Raw genomic sequence first — 9854 nt, forward strand, 5'->3', positions numbered from 1 at the left:
TAAATGCCCCCTACAGTCCCTTCCACACACACATCAATACAAAAACATACCCAGCCAGCTGCATTCAATAACCTACCTTCCTGAACCCTTTAGGCACTTTAACGTAGGGAAAGGGGTCAGAGGAGAGGGCAGGTTTAGACAAGATACAATGCACAATACAATGCTTTTAAAGATGACTTGCAACACTGGAAGGAAATAGGAGGAAGTATCTGGAGGAAGAAGTTCTGGGAATATAATGTCTTCTAAGAGGACCACAGGTCAGGTGGCCAGCCAGTGGTAAAGGAGCAAAGACCTACTCAAGTAGATCATGGAAGAGTCACGGAGAAGGAGAAAACGGTGGCAACCACAGCAAGGTCAGCCCTCATGAGGTGGAACGTTATTCAGAGCTGGGAAGGTTAGTCAGAATACCACCTAGTCATTGGTGGCCTCTGTAGTTGGTGGCTGTTCCTTTTGTGGGCTTTCCATTGTGGCCATCAAGCTTGCCTCAGAGCTTGAGTCATGTCAGATCTTCGTTACTGTTTTATAAAAGGTGAGGTATTAGTAAAAGATGTAGTTATTGTGATAATATTTTGACAACAGAAATGTCTCAAATTCGTGTTACTATAGTAATTCATTATGATCACTCTGAAAACTACCTGGGAACATTAGCCAAGCTCAGAATCTTACAACTATCTGATATTGGACCGAGTTGCCTGTTGCCTACTGAACAAATACTTGAAAATACTGTCCATGCAAGTAATATATAATCAAAGTCCTCGGAGACCCAACCATGTCGGTCTTGTGAAACCATTCACCCTTGACTTCACTGTGACCTTCTGTCTACGTTTTTCTTTCAGTTCCTCTGCCACAGACAATCACTATTATTGATAGTAACTAACTAGAATTATTACGGTTACTGGCATCAGGAGAAAAAGGAGAATTGTATAAGTATCTGTGTAAGGTGGTATCAAAGGAAACTTAACCCCCCTTTTCCAGGATGGAAAAGGATGAGCGAAGGAAAGGGCTCCCAAAAGCCAAACCCAGCGACTGGGGAACATGGTTGTGAAGCCCTCCCACTTTCCTAGAGAGGACGGCGAAGCGCGGCGCAGGCCCGGAAGGCGGGTGTGGACGCACTTCCGGTTTTTGTGACACTCTGGGTTTTGGCGAGCGGAGGACCTGGGTCTGGGTCCACGTCCCCTGCCCTTTAATCCCCACAGTCACCTCCCTGTTCTGTCCCAGCACCCCAGATCTCGCCGGGGCTCATGGTGAGACGTGGGTCCGGCCGGGGAGGACGGGCGGGGACACAGGTGGATGTGTACGGCCGTGTTCCGCGATTCCCCTCGTCACTACCGTCCTCAAACCGAGTGGCGGGTCCGTGTTCCCGGCCTTCGTCCCAGCCTCGGCCGTAGGAAGCGCAGTCGCCCCGGAGGGACGGCTTTGGATACAGGCGGGAAGGGAACGACGTTTCCGTTTCTGGGCTGGGATGAGATCCCTGTGGGACCGGGAAGAGGCAGACTGCGAGCCCCAACTGCGCCGCCTCATTCTCGGTTTTCTCCCCAGAGGGACAGATGACCCTAGTCTAATTTCTGTGCCCCCCAGTTGTCCCCATTTGCTTTCCTTGGGCCATGAAACTGGTCACCCACACACTCTCTGACACTCATTAGCGGATGCTCCAAACCTCACCAAAGTCTCATATTTATCAAACAAAACAGCAAGTCTCATATTTATCCTAAGTAAAATAAACTAGACTGTCTCAAAGGGCCCTTCCAACTTGGATATTCACTGATAAAGGGAAATTAACTGAACCATCCAGCTAGTGCCCCATCACCATTTCCTGAAGTGCCACCAGCATACACAAAGATGCTTTCATTACTGAGAGAGGCTGTTAAGTAGCAGAGGACCAAAGAAAACGGTTATACAAACCTGTACTAAACAGATCATATGCAATCAATAAATAAGTTGTGGAGAATGTATTTCAAGCAGATCAATTAAGTGTTCTTCCTCTTTGCTGGAGATAGGTTCATTACACAGTGTAACAGGAGACATATAAGTAACTTACCCATGGACGCAATATTTATTTCTGTATTTTAAACCTGCACTTCTATAATACTCTTCCCATTCTTCCTCAGATGTTTCATAAGTAACTTGACAATTTTAATGCAGTGGAATCTCTTAATTTATAAATGACATGCCCTTGCAAGTTTTGAAATACCAGGCCTATAATGAATTTATTGAACTTTCTACAAATGGGCAAAAAAATGTTGACATTGTATTTATTCAAACAGATTTTTTAAAAATATCTCCTGGTTGCAAGGAACTATGTTAAGTGACCTAAGGGCCACAATAAAAACAAAAGACAGTCTTTATTCTTGAGGAGTAGTCTAGTTGAGATAAGGCATGAAAGCATTAAAAATTAAATTTCAGGGTGAAAGCTATCAAAATATGTACCAAACTAGGGATGGAGACATATGAGCATAAAGTCAAGAGATGATTGGTACTGTGATCATTCAGGAAATATAAAGTAAAACCCAGTCTGCTGCTACTTGCCCAGAGTATGAGTAAGAAAACACTCCCCAGGAGGGCCTGTCCAGATCCTGACCTCAGTCCTGTATTTTTGAGTTTCACTTCCTTGGGGTCCCATCATTTTAATTCCTATTGCCGCTGGGAGGGAGGGCCTCTAGGAGTGTTTTTCCCCATCCTCCACTTTTAAATCTTTGACCCAGATGTCAAAAACCAAGTTTCCTTTTGCTTGATCTTAAAATATCTGAGATAGAACAAGATTTTCAGACAATATCAATATCACTAACAACGAATGAAAATGAGCAAAGAAAATACAGTTGTTGGAAGATGGGACCAGTAGCACAAGTGATGGCAGAGAATGTAAATGCTTTAAGATGGCTATCAAAGCTTAAATGGGTTTAAATATTTTTAAAATACAAATGCAAGGTTTAATTTTTTTCCCCTGAATAGTGAATAGTCTTGTGCCCCCTACTTTGGTGGTCACTTTTTAAGAGTGACTAGATGGTTATGCTCACTGCGGCAGCACATGGACTGAAAAAGAGTGACTAGATGGCAATGTAGCAGCTTAGTTAGGACTCTGGGCTTCAGACTTGGGTGTAACAGCGGGACCCACTACACTATGTTGTTAGACACATGATTTACTCTTTCTCAGCTTTTAAACTAGGAATAGTAATGTGTACTTCATGAGGTTTCCATGTGTATTAGATGAGCTGTGTATGTAATGTACTAATGTGCTGAATCTGCCTGGTACACAACTAACAGGAATGACAGTCACTCAACATTCACTGTCACACCACTGGATTTAGTGAGCTGTCTTTATGGATGAGGTGTTAGTAGTGTAGGAATACAAGGTTAATCTGGAGGAGAGGGTATAGCTCTGGTAGAGTGCATGCTTAGTACGCACAAGGTCCTGGGTTCAATCCCCAGTACCGCCCTAAGCATAAATAAATAAACCTAATTACCCCCCCCCAAAAAAAAACAAAACAAGGTTACTTTTTAATACTGCTATTAAATTTTTCTACCCCGTGGGAGAGCAAAACTTGCTCTCATAAAACGTCTAGAACAGAAAGGACAGTCCTGCAGACAGACCTTGTCTGGATCAAGTGAGCCAGTTCTCTGAACCCGAACAATGACTGCTGAGTCAGGGGATGCTATAGGTTTGTCTCCCCAGCCTACCCAGAAGATGGAAGGCATATTGATAGTGAAAGTGGAGAAGGAAGACTATAAGGAAGACCATTTTCAAAGGGAAAGAAAGAACACAGAATTGCCACCACAATTTCTTAGTCATTCTACAACTATGAATGAGCGAGCCTTGCTATCATCATATTTAGTTGCATATTGTGTGGCAAAAGAGAAGATGGCTCACACGGCTGCTGAAAAAAATCATTCTTCCAGCCTGTATGGTTATGGTATAGACAATCTTTGATGACAAATCAGCTGATAAATTAAGAACTATACCTCTTAGTGACAATACAGTATCTCGTCAAATCTGTACTATTGCAAAGCATTTAGAAGCAATGCTTGTCACACGGCTACAGTCTGGTATAGATTTTGCCATCTAGCTTGACAAGAGCACTGGTATTGCAAGTTGTCCAACAGTCTTGGTATATAACAGATATGTGTGGCAAGGTGATTTTATAGGGGATCTGTTGTGTTATTTATATTTAAATTCACAGCTTCCTGGATTAGATTTACTCACTGAATTAGAAAAGGGCATTGTTGGTCAATATAAATTAAAATAGAAAAACTGTTAAGGAATTTCAAGTGATGGGGCAGCAAACATGACAGGAAGACATAGCAGAGTTATTGAAAAATTGTTAGAAGCAACCTGTAACACTGATCTTTGGAATCACTGTTTTATTCATCGAGAAGCTTTGGTATCCAAAGAAATTCCGCCCAGCCTCATGGATGTATTGAAAAATGCAGTGACAATTGTTAATCTTATTAAAGGAAGCTCACTGAATAGCCGACTTCTTGAAATATTTTGTTCAGAGATTGGCGTTAACCATACCCAGTTACTGTTTCGTACAGTAGTCCATTGGTTGTCTCAAGGAAAAATACTGAGCAGAGTATATGAACTCAGGAATGAGATTTACAGTTTTCTCACTGAGAAGCAATCTCACTTGGCAAATACTTTTGAAGATGATATTTGGGTAACAAAATTGGCATATTTAAGTGATATTTTCGGCATTCCTCGGGAATTAAATGTAAAACTACAAGGGAAAAACAATGATATATTTCAGTATCTTGAGCCATATTCAAGGATTCCAAAAGACATTATTGTTGTGGCAAACCAGACTTAAAAGTAATCGCCCTAGCTACTGTATGTTCCCAACACTGCTGCAACACATTGAAGAGAACGTAATTCACCAAGACTGCTTAATAGAAATAAAATTAGAGACACTGTTGCATCTCACTCCCTTGTCTCAAACCTTTAATCATTACTTTCCGGAAGGGAAATTTGAATCGTTAAAGGAAAATACTTGGATGAAAGCTCCATTTGCTTTTTAAACCCCAGAATCAATAACTGAGTTAAATTTGGTGCCTGAAGAGGAGAATGAATTACGGCAGCTCAGTTCATCATTCACATTCTGTACAAGGAAGCAGGGAAACAACGAGCTTCTGACAGATTTGAGCACTGCGTAATTGTGTTCTGCATGCATGATTTCGAGCTATATTGAGAACAGCTGCTGAAACTGTCCATTTCAGTTCCAGAGAAGTGTTAGGGGTTGGTGGTTTGGTTTGGGAGTCACGTGGGTCCCATGAACTAGAATCCAAACCGGCCAGGATGGAGGCAAGAGAGACCAAGTCTCATCTCTGTGTCCTTAAGGCTTGCTTTGTTTGGTTTCCCCTGCCCAGCATCAAGATCTGTTTGGCTCCTGACTGATGATGGCTCCTGACTGGCCTCTGGCCAAGCTGTAAGATACAGGTTTGCACAAGCATCGTTCTTATGCCCCATGGCAGTTTTTGTGGGGTCTTTTCTGTTTAAAATCTTGGCAGAGCTCTGATGTGCCGGCAGAAGACCATGCTGGAGAGAAGCCCTACCAATGTAAGGAATGTGGGAAAAGTTTCAGCCAGACAAGGGCTGGGAGTCCACACGCAGGACAGGCTCTAAGTGTGCGGCAAGTGTAAGAATAACTTTACTTCTGGCTAATGCCTCACCATGCCCCACATGAGGGAGAGGCCATATCATTGCCTTGAGTTGAGAAAACCTTACCTGTATCACCCAGAAGGTTCATCAGAGAACCAACACTCAAATGAAACCATAAAAAGAGTGAGAGTGGTAAAAAGCTTCAGGCAGAGCTCAGCACCCTCATCACCACCAGGGGGCCACAGTGAGGAGAAATCCTGTCCTTGTGGGGAGTGCCGGGAAGGCTTCAGGTTAAGCTCACGCCTCACCGTGCACCAGAGAAACCAACTGTAGGAGAGCCCCTACAGTGCGACGGGTGTGAGGCTTCCAACTTCAGCATAACCTTTTTGATGCACGGGAGAGAGACCCTGCAAATCCTGGATGTGTGGCCCTAGCTTCATTTTACATTACCGCATCTACCTGGGAGAGAAAACTTCCCAGTGCTGTGCACAGGAGGTTTGACGGCAGCTCTGATCTTTTAAGTACTGCACCAGAAAACCCACAGCTCAGGAATGGTTTGACAGGGGAAAGTTCTATAAGATTAGATTTCCTTGATCATAAGCAACTACACTGGGCAAAGGAAATAATCAATCACCCAAAGGCGACTTGTCTTGTGAATAAGATACCACAGGAGCAAAGCTACCTACTGTCTTCCTTTACCCTGGGATGAACGGCATGGTGTTGGATAGATAGCCCAGGTGTCCTCAGGTAAGAGTATGTCTTCTCCGTCCCCATTTCCTATCTTTACATTTCGACCAATAGAGGAGAAAATACTGAGCAAGTGTCAGGGATGTTGAGACCAAAATCCATGGCCTGATACCCCAAGAGAAAAACATCCAAATTCAATTATAGACAGTTCACTAAGAAAGTGCAAATGGAATTTAAATGTATAAAAAATTTGAGTGCATTCATTTAAAAAAAAAAGCATGTTAAAATTATACTGAGTTTCCTCTTCCAACCCTGATGCAGTTACTACAACTGGACTGACTGACTAGACCCTTAAAAAAACTATCAAACCAGACAGAAGGTATGAAAAACTGTTTTCAGACCTTGGACAACAGTCAGTGCAGACCCATGACCCCCGAGGAAAAGGAAACAAGTCGGGTGAGGCCTGCGTTTGCCCTGACTTTCTAACTGGGCGCACTTTCCAGACCACAGTGCAGGGGAGGGGGATCCCACAGACCACAGCAGGCTCTCTGAGACATGGAGACAGAGATTTGAGTTCAAGGAGGCAGAGGTAGCGGGGTCTGGGTAGCAGAATCCTAGACAGCTAGAAGCCGCACACAGAAAAAGCTCCAGAAATCTCCATAAGGGTCCTCCTGACTTTGCTCCTGACAGAGCGAATGCCGGGCAAAGAAGGAGCAGGAAGATAGAAGCTAACAATCCCCAGAGCTCACACACAGCTGGGGATGTTCACGTCCTGACCAGCCATGACAGAGTCCTCCCTGGGCCCCCGAGGCGCTGAGCAGACACACAGAGGACAAAGGCCGAGTAAAAGCGCCAGACAGGCCCAGAGGGCCTCGAGACTTGCTCCAGCTTTCAAGCCAAGATCTCACCTTTCCTGGGGGTGACGCACCCTCACAAAGCTTCAAAACAAGCCTTGAAAGAATCCAGCTGAAGGTAACTTGAACTGCCAGGAAAGAAAAGCTTTTACTGGTAAAATACACATACCATAAAATTTACCTTTGTTAAGTGTACAGTTCAGTGGCACTAAGTACATTCACACTGTTGTGCAACCACCACCACGGCCCATCTCCAGAACTTTCTTCATCTTCACAAACTGAAACTCTGCACCCACTGAACAGTAATAAAAACAGTAACTCTGTTTCCCCGCCCACTCAGCACCTGGCAACCAGCCTTCCACTTTGTCTCTATGAATTTGACTAGTCCAGGTAACTTATATAAGTGGAACCATACAGTGTTTATCCTTTTGTGTCTGGCCTATTTCATTTGGCGTAGCATTTTCAAGGTTCATCCATGTTATAGCATTTGCCAGAACTTTCTTCCTATTTAATGCTGAATAATATTCCATTGTATGTAGACCACCATTTGTCCATTCATCCGACAAGGACACTTGCTTCCCCTTTCTGTTTTTTGTGAATAATACTATGACAAGAGCAGATGTACAAGTATCTGTTTGAGTTGCTGCTCTCAATTCTTTGGGGTTCTTACCCAGAAGTGGAATTTCTGGATTGTATGGTTCTAGTGATTTTTAAAGGAAGACAACAAACTCTAATACACAATGAAAAATTCATAATGTCTAGCATCTGATCAAAAATAAGTAGATATGTAAAAAAGCAAAAAAAGTAATCCGAACCCAGAAAAATAAAAAGTCAATAAAAAAAAAGATCCAGAAAGTACAGAAATTGTGGGGTTTAAGACAAGGACTGTAAAATAATTATTATGGATAGGCTCGATTTAAAAGAAAGCATGAACATAATGAACAGAAAAACACAACATAATAAAAAGAAATATATTGAACTTAGACTGATTTTTAAAGGCACCAATATCTGGAAGGATCAGTGAGCTTAAAAAGTAGCAGTAGGAACTACTGCTTACAGGACTTACAATTATTGATCTCCACTCCATAGTGGTCTTTATCTCATAAGCACTGGGAGACTGGAAAATCCCTCTCCCTTTCCCGGTGTTCCAGCATAGGTCTGTAGCAGTCTGCTCCATGTAGCTCCAGGTATCAGTAAATGTATTGATAGGAGAACTGTCCCTGGAGTTCGAGGCCCTCAGGTCTCCCAATGTTGACACCTTAGCATAGCATGATTGTCAGAAGCTCGACTGTGTGAGCATTTTTCTGCCTGAGTCAGCAGCCTTTCGCCTGGACCAAGCCTGAAATGCTTTGAGTCACATTTAAATGCATAATATTTAAAATTAAACAGTGCCTGGCACATTCTAGGCACTCAATATTCATTGAATTAATGACTTTCATTTTATTTCCTGATTTTCTTAATTCTCCTATGGAAACTTCAAACTGCTGCAACACTGAGTCAAAACTGTATTCATCTAAAGATGTTTGGAAAACTGAAGGTTTTCTAATACTTGAGGAACATTTATTATGTACCAGGCATTGTTTTAAGCACTTTCCATATATTAATTCATGTAAAACTCAAAACAACCTTATGAAATTCTTTTTTTTTTTTTTTTGGTGGGGGAGGAGGTAATTAGGTTTACTTATTTATTTACTTGTTTAGAGGAGGTACTAGGAATTGAACCCAGGACCCTGTGGATGCTAAGCAAGCACCCTACCACTTGAGCTATACCCTCCCCCCTTGAAATTCTTAGTACTGGTATCCTCATTTTACATGCATAGAAGATAAGGCACAGAGGACCTAAGCAATTTGTCCCAGGTCCAACAACTAGTATGACACTGGTAAAACAAACACTATACATACAGTGTTTTGGGCCCACAGGAATCAAGACTTGGAGGGAGATTTCACACAATACCTCAAAAAGTTTTGTTTTTATTTTTAATCTGTTTTCTCTTACTTTTAAAAAAAGTAAACATATGGAATCATAGCAAAGATTTATTAGCCCTACTATCAATTACAACTAATTGTCATTAAGTAGTCCTCTGTTGCTTTGTTCAAATACGAGCCTTCATGTGCAGAAAAGTAAATATTTTTGAATCACATAATTTCAGATAAATATCTATTCTCATGTTTCTATGTTAAAATGATACATGCATGTGTATTATAAATCATTATATTCAACATAGTATTTTTTGTCTGGTAGGGCTGTTGACGGTTGGCTCTCTAAAAAACTGGTCACCCTACATTAAACCACCAAGAGAAGCTTAAAAATACCCAGTAGCACGAGGGCTCACCCCTAGAGATTCCACTACAATTGACGCGAAGGGAGAGGGCTGGGAACTCGCACTTTCAAAGCGCCTAAACCATTCTTACTAGACTCGGGACCTCCGGGGTAGGCGGGACCTGCCGAGACCCGGCCTGGAAGTCACGTGGCCGAACCAACGCCCTCCGCGGCCGATGATTGGCCCCTGGCCAGGTGCGTGAGACGGGAGCTCCCGCCCCCTCCCTTCCCCATCTCCCCTCGGCTCTTACCCGGACCAGAGAGTTGCGAAGCCTCCGCGATTCCTAGAAGGTACGCGGGCTGGAACGCTGTGTCCCGCGCGCGCCAGTGAGCCAGGCGACAGGGACGCGGACCTTCCGCGTCGCGCCCTCAGGTGGGGTTTAGGTGAGAGGCTCCGACCAGA

The sequence above is a fragment of the Camelus dromedarius genome, chromosome 24, assembly GCF_036321535.1.
Source record: "Camelus dromedarius isolate mCamDro1 chromosome 24, mCamDro1.pat, whole genome shotgun sequence".
NCBI lineage: Eukaryota > Metazoa > Chordata > Mammalia > Artiodactyla > Camelidae > Camelus > Camelus dromedarius.